This window comes from Hemibagrus wyckioides, linkage group LG06, assembly GCF_019097595.1.
Source record: "Hemibagrus wyckioides isolate EC202008001 linkage group LG06, SWU_Hwy_1.0, whole genome shotgun sequence".
NCBI lineage: Eukaryota > Metazoa > Chordata > Actinopteri > Siluriformes > Bagridae > Hemibagrus > Hemibagrus wyckioides.
This window is the reverse complement of record NC_080715.1, coordinates 9,193,320-9,211,385: the sequence shown is the minus strand read 5'-3', so window position 1 is coordinate 9,211,385 and position 18,066 is coordinate 9,193,320. Positions and strand designations below refer to the sequence as shown.

The 18,066-nt window shown below is 39.3% G+C and overlaps 1 protein-coding gene across 5 annotated transcripts in view; it reads left to right on the top strand.

Moving 5' to 3' along the window:
* The first annotated feature begins 6,057 nt into the window (after positions 1-6,057).
* gpr156 (G protein-coupled receptor 156) overlaps positions 6,058-18,066 on the top strand; it is a 41,769-nt gene continuing 29,760 nt past the window's right edge. For 3 of the 5 annotated variants that reach the window (XM_058393158.1, XM_058393154.1, XM_058393155.1), the window contains exon 1: positions 15,076-15,300. The gene's annotated coding sequence lies outside the window, so the exon portion shown is untranslated. Of the gene's footprint in view, positions 6,415-15,075; positions 15,301-18,066 lie in introns of those variants that run through there. The other 2 variants (XM_058393157.1, XM_058393156.1) reach the window with 1 other exon arrangement.

Below are 18,066 nucleotides of genomic sequence, written 5' to 3'. Positions count from 1 at the left end.
TAGATTCAAGCTTCAAGATTTTATTTGTCAGGGGCGCAGTTATATACATCATCCATGCAGATAAGGAAAACCCGACCTGCTGTTCATATAAAATAAATACATAGAAATTATAAGAAATAATACAAAAGACAAAAATATTGGTGTGCAATTATACTGCATGTAGTAAAGGTCTTTATGGACTCCTAAGGGATCTGTATGGTTGGCATTTCTGCATAGAGGGAAACTATCTTCTTTTGAGCCTCCTAGTTTTATCCATTATACATACATGCAACTGGCTGAACAGACCTGATCCTTGATGATTTTAGCGGCTCTAATGTCACCTGGAGTAGATTTGGTACAGAAAGAGGAGAGCAAGTACAGACTCAGAGATGCACTCAGCTAAGCACAGCGCTCTCTACAAGGCTTTTTGCAGTCTTGGAATGAGAAGCTTCAGTACCAAGCTGAGATGCACTGGGTTAGGAAAGTTAGTAAGGGTTAGTAAACTTTCTATAGCTCCACTTTCTATAGAACGTTTTAAATTGCACACAGATAGCTGAAGGTATGTTGTGAAGCATGAATAATGAATTCTCTTCACTGATATTACATACATACATACATACAAACTAAGGATTGTGTGTTGCCTTTGATTGATGTCTGGATGAGAGAAAAATAGAATTTTGTGAATTGTAATAAATCATTTTTTCTAAATTAATTAATTATTCAATTTTAGTAATACTCTAGTAAAGTAGTCCCTGACTACAGCCGACGTCGATCATTCATGAACCACACCACAACAGTCTTTATACATATATCACTAACCCAGAGGGCTTGGGGCTTGAATCGAGGGACACCCTGGACAGGGTACCAGTCCATCCCAGGGCACAATCACACACACTACAGACACTGTAGACATGACAATCAGCCTAGGACCCATGTCTTCAGACTGGAGAAGGAAACTGGAGAACCTGGAAGAAAACCTGAAGTGCAGGAAGAACATGCAAACTTTACACACAAGGGTAGAGGTTAAAATCGACCCTCCAACCCTGGATGAGTGAGGCAAATGTGCGACTCGGTGCAATTATAGATCACTTCTGTTGTTTGAGACAGATTTTAGTTTTATGTACATGATTTGGCCAACAGTGTATGGACAACTGACCATGTGGTTCAGAATGTTCAGCAGGCTCTTATAGATGTGATGTTCAGGCGTTCACAAACTTTTGTCCATGTAGTGAATTTGTTCTTTCTGAGTCTGTTGTTTTTATTCCAGGGAAGTGAGCTGCTATTCAGGATGGAGTATGTAGTTCAGTCCACTATGTGTGTGTTTTCTGCATTAGCACATGAATACCGAACACATGAATGCTGCTGAATATAGCCAGCTCGCCTTTTCAATTCAGTTCCCAAACCTCAGTTCATTACAACATTCTCTCCTGCCAGGAGCCACTAAACACACTTTTCTTTTCTTCTCATCTTTTCTTCTCTGGGACATTTCTGATGACTGAGGCTGAAGCTGGTTTAAGAGTCTTTGTATAGGACAGATATGTTGTTTTTAGATGATTGAAGCTCTAAGCCCCAGTGGAATTTTTGTTTCCAAATCAGTTTGTATTGGTCGGGTTTAGTGAGAGTCCCAGATATTTAGCCAACATTAGCACAATGTAAACATTTAATGTGTTTGAAGCAGGGCCTCCCAGGTGACAGGACAGAAAAGCAAGCATTCCATTGTTGGTAGATGTCGAGTTCAGATCCTGATATATTAGCCACAGAGAGTATGGTACAAGAGAACAGGAGGTGTGTCCTAGTCAATCGCTAGAATCTGTGAACTCAAATATGCAGAAAAGTGGAGGTAGTGCTTTCCTCTGGGATGTTACAGTGATGTAACCGGTATAGAAATTATAATGTTAAATATATGTAGAATTGACACAGAATTGTTCTAACCTGTCCACCTTAGAGATGTCTGGGAAATCCCCATTAATTGTCATGGCTCTCTGTAATTTCCTGCTTTGGCTCCGCCTCTCCCCTTTAGTCGTGTGATGAATATAGGAGAGGTGGGTTTAATTTGTGCCCTTATTTCATATCTAGTATGTCTTTATTTTCATTGCCTTTGTTTTTTTTCACCTGTGATTATTTTGGGGGAATTTCACCCCTTTTGTGTTTTTAAATCTTATTTAAATGTAGAAATGACAGCGCATGGTGATATGTTTACTCTAGACAGGACATATAAGGGCGACTTAATTATATAGGGGAGTAGTGGTTCAAGTGGTTAAGGCTCTGGGTTGTTGATTGGAAGGTCAGGGTTCAAGCCCTAGTAATGCCAAGTTGCCACTGCTGGGCAATTGAGCAAAGCCCTTAACCCTCCCTGCTCCAGGGGTGCTGCATCATAGCTGCCCCTGTGCTCCGACCCCAACTTCCTCACCTGTGATATGTAAAGAGAACAGAATTCCACTCTGCTTGTTTGTGTTTTTGTCAGGCGGCAGAATAAAATATTCAGAAGTTTGAAGATCTCCAGCCCAGTGTCTAACTGTCCAACACTACAGTATTATTTCTAACCGGTGGTATAAAAGTCATGTACAGCTGTGTGACCACATCACTCACATTTGGCGTCACCATCCACCAGTAACACTGACCTGTGGTAACCTTCATCCTCCCTCACTGGCAGCTGTATGATAGAGGAGATAAAGAATCAGCTGTGGACCTTTCTGACTGCCTTTGACTGTTAATATATACAGTACTTCTAATATTACACTTTCTTTTGTACACATCCTTTGAGGTGACATGGTTTATTGGTGGTATAAGCCACAAAGCAAGTATCTCATGGCATGAATGATTATGTCATGGTCATGAGATACCAAAGTCATGGCCATGGAATGGTGTAACTTGATGACTTAATGACTTAATATGTTGTGAGAATTTACAATTAATTATTGGCTAATGGTATATCCATGTTTGCCTGTGTGAGGTTGTGTGTGTCTGATTGTGCCCTGAGATTGACTGGCACCTCGTCCAGGGTTTCCCCTGCCTATCCCAGTCTCGAGTCCTCTGGGATAAGACTCCAGGCTTCCTGCAACCCTGTGTAGAATAAGTGGTTTGGAAAATGGATGGATGAATGGTATACAGTATCTATGTATAAAATGCCATTAACATGTACATTAGATTGACATTCATGGCATTTGTGGCACATGCCCTTATCCAGAGCAAATTATAGCACAGAAGTGCTATAAAGGCTCTATCAATAAATGCCACTTGGATAGTATCACAAAGAGGTGGGTCTACAGATGTCGTTGGGAGATAACCAATGGCTCAGCTTTAAGACATCTAGGGGAACCACCAAGGCACCAGAAATGAGAAGAGTATTAATGCAGGTCTTCCTTGTACCCTGAGAGATGTTGGGTTCAGTGGAGAGGTGCTGAAGGATCAGAGGGAGTGTTCTGTACTATAGGCTGTGATTAATTTCTCTGTATCTCACTCATTTTAAGATACAGGAGTATTTTATTGCCACTACAGAGATCATGAGAAACTTGAGGTCATATTCATTCGTCACCTCAGTATTGTTCAGTATTGTTGCTTAGACAGCTCAGAATATTTATTTTTTGCTGTCTGTAGTCAGTTGTTTCCTCTGCTATAACAACAGTGCTTAAACAATAGTACGCTATGTCACTGAAAAACAAAAGGAAAGGTGTGTCTCATGATGGAAACCTGAGATTACGTTCATCACATGGTGGGAAAATGAAAAGAGTCACTTATCATAGGAAGGGAATACTTCAGTTCAATGCAATTTTACTTGTACAGCGCTTTTAACAATGGACATTGTCACAAAGCAGCTTTGCAGAAATGTATACAGTCAGAATGGAAATTATTCATGTATCATATTAACCCTTACGATTAAACCAGAGCTGACGGTTGGGGCGGAAAAACTTCCTGAGATGACATGAGGAAGAAACCTTGACGGGAACTAGACTCAAAATGGAACCCATCCTCATCTGGGTGACACCGGATAGTGTGATTAGAAATAATTTCCCGTTTCTAGCTGTGTACTATATGGTCATTGTGCAACCAGGAAATTTATTCAAGTTATGAACTGTTCAGTGATGGAGACTTGTTCATTCATGGCACTTGCAGTTCAAAGCCATCTCTTTGGCTCCTAAGTGGGAAAATCCACAGCAGTCTCATGAATGCGAAGCATCTTCAGCAGCAGCAAAGTGGCCTCCAACTGATAATAAAATGACCAGAAGTAGGATATCAGGATGGATCAGGTAGGTCCAGAAAACAGGATGTGTAGCGAGAGAGAGGGAGAGAGAGAGAGAGAGAGAGAGAGAGAGATTCAGTAAGACAGGTTTTAACCAAAATATTCTGAGCAAAATGTCCCCTGGGTCCCCCAAAGAGGTTGAATGTATAGGAGAAACAAGATTAAAATGAAAACTCAATGTTGTGTTAGAGAATGTAGACTTGTGCTGCTCCAATCATAAACATTGTTCTGTTCTCATCCCAGGTCTCTTATTCATCTTCATACATTCTTTCAATGCACTTATTACTGTATGACTTCATTTATGAAAGTGGTGTTGTTGTTGTCCTTCAGCTCCTCCCTGTTCAGGACACTACAGCGGATCAGCTGATCTACATATTTTGATTTTGGCAGAGGTTTTACACCGGATGCCCTTCCTGATACAAACCTCACATTTTATCACCCTGTCCTGTGGTGGTTCCCTGGCCAGGAGTCGAACTCAGGCCATGGCTGTGAGAGCATGGGATGCTTCCACTGGACCACCAGGGACTCTGTTATGACTCATAGTTACATTAGTTTTTGGTCACTTAGAAAAGGATGGGTTGATTTCTGGTTTCTGATCACAGTTTCTTCCTCAGGGAGATTTTTCTCACCGCTGTTACCTTTGACTTGAGTCTCCATCCGGATTTCTATAAAGCTGCTTTGTGATCATGTCTGTTGTCGACAGCGCTATACAAATAAACCGGAATCGAATGAATGAATGTTAAGCAGCCTCAAATACAAACAGGTTGTACATCCTCAGGATTTTGAACACCACACCACCTGCTGTGCTGCTCCACCTCAATCATTTCTGACCGTGAAAATGGCTTTTATCCAACCAAATTAGCAAAGCACTGGAGTTATATCACTAGGTTACTCTTGTGTCTGTAAACCAAATATAAGCCCTTGAGGTAATCTATTAATTTGGGAGCGTGCGTGCAAAGGTTTCGAAGAAAGAATATTTTTAGATATTTGTTTTTATTTCTGTCTTGTCCTGTAAGTTAGGTGCTTATTATCAGATCCAACTCTTAACGAGATAATTGGCTTCGTCTCTAGCTGGGATAATAACAGTATGTGAAACAGAGCTGGAAAGAGTTCACAGGTTTTGCTTGGTTTGTTTTGTGGGATTTAGTGTATAATGTGTAAATAAGGGATTTAAATATACAGTATATATCTATATATATCCCTATATATAAATAAATATATATATATATATATAATGCTGTGTAACTGAGTAGTGACTTAGTAGGCTTGCCACCTCATACATGATTCAGCACCAGTTTCTACTCTTGTATGTATGGATGTTGGTGCTGATCCGTGGGAGGTAGCACCAGGAAGGAGACCAGTTTCCCAAAACAAACCTCACATCACTCATCATCACCGCCAAAGAGCAACCACATCTTTAAAAGCTCTGTCTAAACATGTACATGACATTAACACCATGATGCTTGTTGTTTCTCGAGCTGATATGGGTTGCGGTCGAGATAAATCTAAAGGACTTTTTAATATGTTTTAATTCATTCATGTTCACACCTTATCGTCATGCTGTGCATGCAACTGCCTGTACACTACAGACTAGAAGCCTGACCACAGGAATGCACAGCCAGACAGTAATGTGGGTAAACACAAGCTGCTCTTTTCATTGTTTTAGGAGGCTGTACGCTTGAAGGAAAAGAGGAGCAAGCAGAGGCAAAGACAATTGGGTTTACAATTATGTTCAACGTGTTAAAGAGCTGTTGTACCTGTTTTTTTCGACTGTGAACACTGTTATGGGACACACCCAGCTCTACAGGGGAGAAGGGTGCGTCTGGGCTCAGCAGCCGAGGTGCTATGGGCCAAATGAAAACCACCAAGCAACAACCAGCAGTGTGTGTGTGTGTTTGTAATGTGTGTGTGTAAGCACATGCACTTTTGTGCGTGAGCCTGCTATCAGTCGCAACCCGAGCCAGGGAGACACGTGGAAGACGACAGGATGAAACCGAATCTTTCACATTTAAGCAGCAGACACACAAGAGAGATAAAGCCAGTGAGGTGTGCAGTACAGTGACATTTCCATCAGCAGGAGAATTATTTTCAACCCCAAATCTGGAAAAGAAAGTAACCTGCATGCTTTGGAGGATGGAGAACATCATGGAATGTCCTGATGTCTGAAAGCCATCCTCATGCTGATGTTACTCTCGGTAAGTCAGATCTTCCTAGCTTCACTATGTAAAAAAAGTAGACTTTATATACTTTATTTAATAGATAATTTAATATATAATAGATGACTTATTACCAAATGGAACTAATTAAGGATCAGGGCTTGCCAGAAAAAAACATGTAAATATATATATATTTTAAAATATTTCTAAAATCAACTAGTGTTTTAATACAAATATAAAATGAATACGTCTATTTCTAGATATTTGTACTCATTTCAAACTTTAAACTACATTATTCTACAGGCAGACAATTCTATTAAGTTCATTTTTAGAAAGAAGTAAAAATTCTAGACTATTCTGAAATGGGTAAATATGTCTAGAAATAGGATTAATTGTTTATTGATTTATTTATAGTAATAAAAAAAAAAGTTAGATAATATTCCCATTATTTTTCTTGGGTACGATATTGTTTTGGAATTAAAATTGAAATTTACAAACATGGCTTGAATTGTAAATGGAAATCATAAGGGAAGTTGTTTAGCAGAGGTAAAGGTCTTGCTCAAGGACTTAAGAGCCGGGAAGTCTAAGTCAGCTTTATTATCATTAAGCGTATGGGTATCACTGGCGACCCACAGCTCCACGTTTTCCGGTTCGATCCTGAGCTCAGGTTACTCTCTGTGTGGTCTGCATGCTTGTCCATGTAGGTATCCTCAGGATTTTTCGGTTTGCTCTGACTTCAGCTCCTCTTATTTTCAAGATTGGCTCTGGATCCATCCTGATCATAACCAGAATACATTTAAGTGTATTGCATTTTAGTAGACGCCCTTAACCAGAGTGACTTACATTGATCTCATTTAGACAACTGAGCAATTGAGAGTTAAGGGCCTTGCTCAAGGGCCCAATAGTGACAGCTCAAGGATTTGATCTCACAACCTGATCTGATCAGAAATTCCTCATTTTAACCAGTTGACTATCAATGTCTTAGAAGAAAGCTGTTAAACACAATGAAACACAATATAGTGTTCACATGTAGACCAAATGGGGTTGCAGCAGTCTATTAGTGTAACGGTAATACCATGACCAGAAACATGAAACTCACGACCTTCTGATGATCATCTCAGAGCTGAAACCACTGAGACTCTGTTATTAATACACTGCGATTTTACTGTCACACATACCTGATGTTTTTTTGTTTTTTCTCCAAAAGCTTAATACTGAACAAATTGATAGGCATTTTAGATTTACATTTACAGCATTTGGCAGACGCTCTTATCCAGAGCAATGTAGAAAAGTGCTTTGAAGTTTCTATCATTGAATACATAACCACTGGTTCACAGATTTAGGATACCGTCAGCCTAAAACTCTGTTTGGAGGAATTATAGTGCTTTTTTCTTTAAAATACACAAGACGAAAAGGGAAAATGACACACCCTATGTCTAATTCCTCATTAGGCCTAACCTAAGCCAGGATCAAACAGGCCTGTATATGAAAGATGCCATTGTTCCTTTTGCTCAGGCGTTTAATATTGTCTTAGCTCACAATTTATCATCACCACCATCCTGCTATTTTTAAAATACTGTTAGGTAAAATAGATGGTAAAATAGTGTATTTTTTTTTAGAAAATTAATATTCTGCACATGCTTCCAGAAGGAATATGCTGCACATGCTGTTTTGTAATTCTGTCTGGGCAAATCCTCAAATACCTTCACACCAAGAGATATAGAGCCTTTTGTTGTTGGCATAAAGTGGTGTAATGGAGTAATATCTGTAATAGTTTCCACTGAAAATTCTTTCTATGTAGTTAAAAATTGTCTATCAGAGGTGTGCAGTGCAGCTTTTGGACAACAATCCAGTCCGGTTCCTAAAATACAATGGGGTAGGAAATGGTGGTCTTCCTTAGACCCTGAACCATACAGGAAAGCGTGAAACGTTCTGGCGTCCTCTGTCAGGGTTTACGTGACATGTACGGATGTATCAGTCAGTGCAAATCCAAAATGTCAAGTCAAAGCAATATTTATTGCCATCACTCCAGCCAAAACACTCTACCTGCCTACAGGAACAATAAAACAAAAAAAAAAAAAAATGCTGTAACGTACTAAAGAGAACCGGATGATCCTGCTAAAATCCATATATTCCTCCAAATATTAACCCTTTTATTTACCAGTACACTGGCTTTCAACTCATCAGGCATTTTCAATCAGTATAAACAAATGGATGATTTTTATCACCGTAAGTCTGATATAAAATTAATCAGGACACTGTTGGCTTTTAGTGTGAGGTGTTTGTTTTTACCCCTGTTGTGATAATACAGAATCTCAGTGGTTGAAGATAACAGCTTCAAATTTTAGAGGATTATGAAAAAGCATGTTGTTCATCTCATCTCAGAGAGCAGAAAAGGGTTTGATATTCAATTCAATTCAGTGTATTTGTTTAGCGCGTTACGGTCTCAAAGCAGCTTTACTGAAGTATAGAAACATAGGGAAAAAATTCTGAAGTTTCAAGTTAATTTACTATTTATGCCTAACATTTATCCCTAATGAGCAAGTCTGAGGGGATGGTGGCGAGGAAAATCCCTGAGATTATCTGAGGAAGAAACCTTGAGAGGAACCAGGCTAAGAAAGGAAATTCAGGGATTTCAAATGAGGATGAGCTTCCCTTCTGAGTCTGCTTCCTCTCAAGGTTTCTTCCTCATGTCATCTCAGGGACTTTTTCCTTACCACCCTCGCCTCAGGCTTGCTCAGTAGAGATAAAATCAGAATAAATTGTATACAACAAAACAGACAGGCCATTGGTAAGTGTTATGATCATTTTAAAAGATGAAGAAAGCAGCATCAGACTAGAGCGAACACTATGATAAAGACTGGTGTAAACGATAACGCATGAATGTGTCTGCTTAGAAGGAATATACCTTCTACCTACAGTACCTAAAGGCATATACAGTATATATACTCTGTATGTAATATGTTTTTTTTGTCAACAAGCATTTATTATTAAAGATCATGGGGGAAAATTGTTATTTGTTGTATAATGTTTTCTTTTGCAGCTGACAAGCAGCTGTTGATGGCTGATCACAATCAAATATTTAACATGTCTTTGTAACTTGACTCTGAAAGCATTACACCTGCTCCAAGTCTAACCTGATCTCAGCTATAAGCTCGGCAGGGCAAGGTTACGGCATGGCGTTATATCCAGAGTGTGTATAGTAGATAAGATGCAGTATATCCGTGAATCTTAAAAATAAAAAAGGGAAAGGCTTTTACCTCTAAGGAGAATTCGAAGCTTCTCCAATGGATTCTCCATTTTAAGGTAATTAGATGTAGTAATGTATTTAAAGCAGATATAATAAATGGGGTTATTGAATACTGGAATCAGCTTTATCCCTGAATGATCGTTGTTGTCACAGGGGTAAACACGCTCAACATAAGGGTGAGATATAAAAGCAAAATGGACCATTGGCTAAAAAACTGAATGTCGATAATACCACTGATTAAGACTGAGCATGTAGGAATGTACTTTCAACTAGGTTGTGCTTTTTTTTCCAATATTCATCCGTCCAGTTTGGGTGAAACCTCTGTCCTCTGTATACTCTGACCTGAGGTGGTCTTCATCATGTTGAGATGCTCTTGTACTTGGGTGTAAAGAATGGATATCTGAGTTACTAAAGACTTCCAGTCAGCTCGAACCAGTCGGGTCATTCTCGTCTAAACTCTCATAAACAAGGTGCTTCTGCCGAACTGATGGTTTTTCCACACCATTATGTGTAAAGCTAGAGACTAGTGTGTGTGTGTGTGTGTGTGTGTGTGTGTGTGTAGAAGGCTTAGTGACATGCATTTCCTTTAGCAACCTCAGGAAGAAGTCGTCCCAGTACTTTCTGAACCACTTAACTCAGCCTATCTGCCATCATCAAAGTCATTGAGATCACATTTGTTCCCCATTCTGATGTTTACCTGAAGCTCTTGACTTGTAACTATAGGATTTCCTGTATTGTGCTACTGCCACCTGATTGGCTAATTGAACAAGTCCCTGAATATGGAAGTCTGCATCTGTTCCTAATAATTATACGTCATAGAGACTTTTATCATAGAGTTACTTTTATCATAGTGAAGTTGATTCTTTTGCTATAAGAGTGTTTTATTCCACTTATATCAAAACAGTGGTTACATTTAATGTCGTGGGAAACCTGTGAAAAATGCAAAATCCTCTCTTTTTTTTTTACCTCTCTTTAACTTAATAAGGAACAAAGATATATTGACAGTGAAACCACTTGCTCATATCTGTTTATGTGACACGTCTATGATACCTGTATTACTATAGTATTACTATGGGAAATGGTAACATATTAGAACGAGCGCTTTGCATGATTTACCTTGGAGCCAGAACTGCTCTCAGAGGAACTGTTATAGAAAATAAATCCAATCTGAATCAAGCATCTGAGCTGTTATAGAAGAAGAAGAAGAAGATGATGATGATGATGATGATGATGATGATGAAGAAATAGTGAGTGGGGTCATGGTGGTTTTGTTTCTGCCCTTTGTGAGATTTTATATGTTCTCCTTGTGCTTTTGGGATTTTCTGCCCCGCCCCCAGTCCAAAGACGTGTTGTAGGCTGAATGGCATTTCTCAATTGTCTGTGGTGTGTCTCAATTGTATGGGGTTGTGCTCTGTGATGGACTGATACCCCATCCGGGGTGTGTCATTCATTCAGGGTCCATTTCCTGTGTCCTGAGTTCCCTGGGATGGACTCCAGGTTCCCTGAGACCCTGTGTAGGATAAGCAATACAGAAAATGGATGGGTCAATAATAATAAGTAAGTCGTGGGGGCAGGTGTCTTCATAAAACTGTTGCTTATTTAGGGGAATATCTTTCTTACTGAAACACAATGATTGTATTAACTTGTCTGGATTTGTAATATACATTACAGCACAGTGAAATTCTTTCTTTGCATATCCCTTGGGGGTTGGGGTCAGAGCACAGGGTCAGCTATGATGCAGCACCCCCGGAGCAGAGTGGGTTGGGGGCCTTGCTCAAGGACCCAATGGTGGCAGCTTGGCAGTGGTGGGGCTTGAATCTAGATCTCCCAGTCAACGACCCAGAGCCTTCACCACTTGAGCTACCACCGCCCCTAAGTCCAAGTCTCTGAGATGTTTGATACGATGCTGTGAAAAAATGGTTACTGAATACAAACAAACACTAACAATGTCCGGCTTAAATATTTAGCTATAAATAACATGGATATGGGCAATGTATTGCACCTACACACTAAGGATGCCTCCAAGACTGCAAACTACTACAGAGTGTTGCGCAACAACACGGCACTATAGCCTGTAAACCTGTAACCTGTATCCTGTATTCATCTGTCATCAGTCACTGTGTCTGAAATTCCACACTTCCAAGTCCATAATGGGCTGAAAGAGTACTCCAGTATGATTAGCATGTCCAAAGCTGTGGTAATTTATCTGTTGTGTAATCAGTCCCATTGTAACTTCTGGTATGGAGATTTCTGACGTCTGAACTTTGAGATGAGAAAAATGTGAAAGAATTGGTTTCAAACTGAAAATATGTGATTATGAAGCCACACTGATGTTGTAAACGTATCAGAATATGCTAAACTATATGTATTATATGTATATAGATATCGCTGAGCTGAATTTATATAAAGATCAGATAGATTAAGACAGATTAAGAGATATATTAAAACATTATTTGAGATGTTTTAATAGAGATTCAGACTCACCTCAGTGCTATAGATATTGCTGGTCTTATGCACAATAAAACCACTAGAAACATTATACAAACAAGTGTTTAAAACCTTAGGCTATTACCAGTGCCATGGTCTTAAGACATAAAATCTGCTTAGCTGGAAAATTGAGTATTCTTATTATTATTTCGGCTTTTCCCTTCAGGGGTCTCCACAGCGAATCATCTCTCTCCACCTATCCCTATCTTCTGCATCCTCAACACTTGCACCCACTAACTTCATATCCTCACTTATTCCATCCATATACCGCCTCTTTGGCCTTCCTCTTTGCCTCCTGCCTGGCAGCTCCATGTCCAACATTCTCCTACCGATATACTCACTCTCCCTCCTCTGAACATGTCCAAACCATCTTAATCTGGCCTCCCTAACTTTGTCCCCCAAACGTCCAACATGAGCCGTCCCTCTGATGTACTTGTTCCTAATCCTGTCCAACCGTGTCACTCCCAAAGAGAATATATATATATATATATATATATATAGTTTGCCTAATATATAAGATGATGAGCATTGTCGAATAAACAAATAAATAATTAAATAAAATAGATTTTAAATTTCAATGGTGTACTTAATCACTCATAGTCTTGTTTAGCACAAATCCAAAAACTATGGACCCTCTTAAAGCTTTCTGAGTTTTCTTCACCCATTTCCACTTCCCGTTATTCATCCGTCCATCCATCCATCCATCCATCCATTATCTATACCCACTTTATTTCTATTTAGAGTCACAGGGATCTGCTGGAGCCTATCCCAGCACACATTGGGCGAAAGGCAGGGGTACACCCTGGACAGGTCACCAGTCCATCACAGGGCCACACATATAGACAGACAACCACACACACTCAAACTCACTCCTATGGGCAATTTAGAATTACCAATCAACCTAATGTACATGTTTTTGGACTGTGGGAGGAAACCAGAGTAAACCCACACAGTTACTACTGTACCTACCACCTTACAGAAGAGTGTTAATCAGAGCGCATAACTCTTTCTCATCAGCATACCATGCATGGTTTAGCACTCTTCATTTCTCATATAAAGGTTTTTTTTTTTTGCATTATGAGAACATCCGATGTTTACCGAGACTCCAGGTATTGCCATGAATGACTCCTTTATTTTAATGCATTTGTTTCTTAGATGACTCATAAAAGCTGTAAGCTACTTTATGGAGGGAGTAGGATGACACTCCCTTTTTGAATAAGAAACCTAGCATGGAGTCATAAATCCTTGCGAAGTGTTAATAATACGTTTAATCTCTCTGTGGTGGAACAGACAAGAGCTGAAATACACAGGATCAGTGAGAGAATAGATGCCACTTCCAGAGAACTGTGAGACTTTATATTGGCTATTGAGGCTGGTACATGTTGGCGCACTCATCTTCCTGCATGGTAGCACACACACACACACCTGCTCGTAATGTCACAAACATGTATATCTTTCCAGCTGTGAGCCCAGCTGTGTATTATGATAGTAGGCTATTTATTTGAACAGTGATCCTAAAACCCATTACTCACTCGGTGGCCCCCACCCTGTCCCATGATGCACCTCTCCATGGGAAATCTCTTCTCCCACAGAAATTGTACACTGAAATAAATGCACAATGATATAATATCTAAACCACAGGAGAGACTGTAAAGCAGAATAACAGTAATCCATGTGACTTCATGCGGTCACTGGTGTCTGTTTTGTCTGTTAAAGAAACAAAACCAGGCGACTTGAATAAGGTAACAACAATGTAGTCTGTTTTTCTTTCTGTTATGAATTAATAATTATAATTGCTATGTTATGAATTAATTATTTAGCAACTATTTTCATCGGGTTTACGGTTTATTTTAATGCTTTAATAATTTAATAATTTTAATATATTTTAATATATATATGATTGCAACTGTCAGAGCATTAAAATTAAACTATACCAATTTTATCTAGTTAGTGTTCCGTAAACATATATATATGTGTGTGTATATGTATATATATATATATATACACACACACACACACAATGTATATCAGCATTTTTTAAAGATGTACACATGTCCTTGCATTTTAATGCATATTAAAATCTCATTGATTTGCTAATTGCATTTAGCTTTTTTTTTGGGGGGGGGGGTATTTCACCTAGTGGTCCATAACTGGAACCTCACCAAGCTCTTATAGAGGTACACTGAGGAAAAAAAACACCTTGTCACATACTGTTGAGGTCATAAGTTTACATCCCCTTTGAAATAAGAAATCTGCAATGTAAATGACATAAGAAATAAAAGGTATCTTATAAATTGCAGTTTGGATCTGCCCTGAATAAACTATTTTACACAACACATGTTTACATACAGGCAACAAGACCACATTATTAACTGAATTTGCACAAATGAACCAGTTTAAAAGTTTACATCTCCTCGATGCTTGTTAAATGAATGATCAACGACTGTTTGGATTTTGCGAGAGTTCTCCATAAGCCCATTGTTTGTCCTGGGCAGAAAACACAGAAAAATCCTTCAGGTCCTGTACATTCTTTGCTTTTTCTGCATCTTCTGCATATTTGACCCCTTTTCTATATGATTTTGAGATCCATCTTTTCACACTGAGGTCAGGTGAGGGACTCGTAAGCAGCTATTACAAAAGATGCAAACACTGAGTGATGCTCAAAGTGGGCAGATGGTACAATAAGAGCCAGATAAAAGATTTGAACCGGATCATCCTGTTCAAAAGTTTACCCCCCCCCCCTGCCCCCTAATGAGCATCAGTAAAATATGTTTATTTAGGTGTCACATTTGTCTGCACTGTGAATTTATAAGTTAAGTGACTCAACAAAAGAAAGGAGTCAGTTAGTCACTCAGGTAGGATGAGTAGGATAAGTTTTGTGTCAGTTGTTTTGACGGTAAAAGAGAGCTCGCGCTCTCACCGCCTACTAATCACCTCCACGCGCTCCCTCCCTCTCTCTCTCTCTCTCTCTCTCTCTCAGTCTCTCTGCCTGTTCGCTCTCACGCTCCGCAAAGTGCATGTACATGGACTTACTTTTATTCAGAGACAAACCTCAGTTTTCCCGCATGTGTGCTTTTGTGGTCATGGAAGCGCGTGAACTGGACGCCTTTTTGAGTCTCCGAGGATGGAGAAAGGAAAATCAGAGAATCATTTGGGATTAGCTGACACTGTTCACTCCTCTGACACAGGTTCGTACTTCGTCTTTCGTGTCTGTTGAAGTCGGTGAAGTTTGCGTAAACCGCGCGTTAAAAGTGATCCATATCCCGCATTTTACGCAAAAACATTTCATTTATGAAACAAAGTCACGAACGCAAGTGATTATGAACGCGCACTGTGCTTTTAATACTGTTCCTTTCCTTGTCACTGCAATGGTACTAATACGAGTTAGTCTTTTGTACATTTAGTGTCACCTGGAAAGGTATAAGAAGTGTAAAGGATAATCATTGGTGCAAGAGTGCTTCCTAATGTACCTTCATTATTATATATTTTACATCTACACATCATATATTTTACCATGTACAAGATACTGTATATACAAGTGCTGTACAAAACATCTTGCAGGCAAGGTCTCCATTTCCTCAGTACAGATTTGTTTTTAAAAATGAAAACACTACTTAATGTACACAATGATCAGTCATATTGTTGACTGACAGAAGACATTGTAGGCCATGTAGCACGTTTGCCTCACACCTCCAGGGTTGGGAGTTCGATTGGCGTCTCCGCCCCATGTGTGTGTGGAGTTTGCATGTTCTCCTTGTGCTTTAGGGGTTTTATCCGGGTTACTTCGGTTTCTTCTCCAAGTCCAAAAACAAGTGTTGTAGGCTGGCTTGTATCTCAAAACTTTCTGTAGTGTGTGTGTGTGATTGTGCACTGTGATGGCCTGGTACTCAGTCCAGCGTGTCTTTGCCTTGTGTCCCTGGAATAAGACTCCAGGTTGGGGTTTCAGAAAACGGATGGATGGATGGATAGATAGATAACCGTGGGTTGTAATCTCCAACCCTTTTGAAACAATAAATTGTTCCCTGGTGATACTTCACTTTAAGAACAACTAATCTACATAGTACCACATTTTACCTTCTAATGTTCCTACTTAATAAAGCAGGTATAAACAATGGATGGATGGATATTCCTACTTTGATTGTGTGTGTTACATGACATGACACCAAGGAATCAGATTATTCCATGCTATTTAGTTTTTAACTTTACATTGTTTTTACTCCGGCTCAGTTACATTGTGACATCCTCGCACGATTGCATGCATCATCGCCCAGTGTATAAGACTTGTTTTCAGGCTCCTCCTTGTTTTGTCACTGAAACCTATATTCAGTGTGTGTTAATAAACCCATAAATAATAGGATCATTTTTTCCCACAGAATATGAACTGTCAATCAAACCATATGTGGTTTTGGGTTGCATGTAAAAAAAAAAAAAAGCCTACCTTGTGCATCCATTGGCTTTCTTTCTTATTTTGTGGATTGATCCATTTTCTTTGCTCGGTAGGGGTTTACCAAGAACTGCATTCTTTACTTAAGTCAGCTCAAGTGCTAAAGGGATTACAAGGTGAAAAGGAATGTTGCAATATAGCTGTGCTTTGTCTCCGTTCATTCCTCTAGATTTCAGATGCGAAGGAAAAAACGTTCGCTTATGGAGCGTTACGCTAGCTCGAAGTGTCAAGACTTTGCGCTTACCTAAATTTTGCATGTGCCTTTGTCAAGTACAATTTCTCAATCTGTCTATAACATTAAACTTAAAGAGAAAGACTATAACGAACTCTAACAGAATGTATCTATCAAGGTTTTTGAAAGTTAACACAGCTTTTCCATTCGATTTGTGTGCTCTCCGCCCAAGGCCACATTTGTAGCATTGCTCTTTAATGACAGTTCAATCCACTTCAAAAGGAAAAGACACACCTCTGTCATCATGGACAGATTCCGTCAATGCCAGGCACACCAACAATCCTCTCACACGCACCGAGCTGAACCATTTTTTGCCAATATTTACTTTTTTTGGCTAAAATAGCACAAGACAATGTTTAATGACATTGCTGGAAAGATCAGTAAATAGGACTGTAAAGGAAAATGGGAAAAGGAAGGACAACTCGACAGAATCCTGGCACTTTCACTTCACACTTTCACTGGTTCTCACAAATGAACAATGCTTCATTAAAGCCAATGAAGCCAACGCCTGAGTGAAACGTGTCATGTGGTAATAATGGTGTTGTTGTTGTAACATTTTCCACCAATTTTCTAGCTATTGGTCACCATTATTTTCAGTTGTTTCATTCTGTCGATAAGTTGATTTATACGCTAAATGTTTGATACATAACACTATTTATGTTGCATTAAATTCAGATGATGTCACGTCTAATCCAGCGTTTCCCTTTCTTATCCTCCGTAACCCCCAGATTTATGCTTTACCTCACCTTTCCACACTGAATCATTAGTATATTTACATCTCTGAAGAATCTAATTGAGGCGACCAAAATATTGACTTGAGCATGGGAGTAACCCCATCTCTGAATACATACAGACATACTTCCCCATGCAAATACTGCTGGAACTTTGGGACTTAAGTTGCTGACTCTTGGAACTTAAACTCAGAGGACCCTTAGCCAAAGAGTAAACATTGACGTATGGTACACATCAGGGCAGGAAATTAACTAAGGGCCAATATTTGCCCTCTGGTGTTGATTTTTAGGGGCCAGATCACTATTAGCAAGAGTAAATAAACCAGTCCATTTTCCTCACCACAGTAGTAGATATGTCTTCTGTGTTTTTGTTGGAGTGTTTGATGCCATGTCTGGGTTTGCAGCACTGATTGATTTAGATTTGTAAATTTCTTAGTCTTTCCCATGCATTAACGGCACTTCTCCACAGGAGTTCAGAGATTTCAGAAACATGAATTAACCTAGACTGGTGTATATATTTAATATGTACAGTAGAACAATTAACAAA